Source organism: Perkinsus marinus (assembly GCF_000006405.1).
Source record: "Perkinsus marinus ATCC 50983 genomic scaffold scf_1104296973580, whole genome shotgun sequence".
Taxonomy (NCBI): Eukaryota; Perkinsozoa; order Perkinsida; family Perkinsidae; genus Perkinsus; species Perkinsus marinus.
Window position 1 is genome coordinate 1 of NW_003201378.1, and position 876 is coordinate 876.

Here is an 876-nt window from a genome sequence, read left to right on the forward strand (position 1 = left end):
GGCGCCAGTTCGAAAGGGCGTGGGTTCGAATCCCACAGCTTTCAGTCTATATACCTGACTGGTCTTATATTAAGAACCGAGACCCTTTCAGAAGCAAGGTAGTGCAAGACCAAAACCTTTTGATCGATATTGTGACATCGCACCTCGCAGAATCCGTTCAATCCATTTTTTGTGTCCTCTGGTTTGGCAGAGCGATGCATCACCTTGGCTATGAATCCTGAAGCACTCATCGACAGTTTGGCCGAGTGGTCCAAGGCGCTGGCTTTAGGCGTCAGTCCGAAAGGGCGTGGGTTCGAACCCCACAGCTGTCAGTCTATATACCTGACTGGTCTTATATTGAGAACCGAGACCCTTTCAGAAGCGAGGTAGTGCAAGACCAAAACCTTTTGATCGATATTGTGACATCGCACCTCGCAGAATCCGTTCAATCCGTTTTTTGTGTCCTCTGGTTTGGCAGAGCGATGCATCACCTCGGCTATGAATCTTGAAGCACTCATCGACAGTTTGGCCGAGTGGTCTAAGGCGCTGGCTTAAGGCGCCAGTCCGAAAGGGCGTGGGTTCGAACCCCACAGCTGTCAGTCTATATACCTGACTGGTGTTGTATTAAAATCCGAGACCTTTTCAGAAGCGAGGTAGTGCAAGACCAAAACCTTCTGATCGATATTGCGCCATCGCAACTCGCAGATACCGTTCAACCCATTTCTGTGCCCTTTGGTTTGGCAGAGCGATGCATCACCTCGGCTATGAATCTTAAAGTACTCATCGACAGTTTGTCCGAGTGGTCTAAGGCGCTGGCTTCAGGCGTCAGTCCGCAAGGGCGTGTGTTCGAATCCTACAGCTGTTAGAAATTTCTTTTCGTGTGACTTGATGAAGAAC

General features: G+C 49.5%; 3 non-coding genes across 3 annotated transcripts; all 3 read left to right on the forward strand.

The window, feature by feature from the left end:
* The first annotated feature begins 231 nt into the window (after positions 1-231).
* On the forward strand, positions 232-311 carry Pmar_PMAR012211. Its single transcript has one exon. It is a non-coding gene; the product is annotated as a tRNA-Leu (tRNA).
* Positions 312-498: 187 nt separating this feature from the next.
* On the forward strand, positions 499-578 carry Pmar_PMAR012212. The gene has a single exon. It is a non-coding gene; the product is annotated as a tRNA-Leu (tRNA).
* A 186-nt stretch (positions 579-764) lies between these two features.
* Positions 765-844, forward strand: Pmar_PMAR012213. The gene has a single exon. It is a non-coding gene; the product is annotated as a tRNA-Leu (tRNA).
* The last annotated feature ends 32 nt before the right edge of the window (positions 845-876 follow it).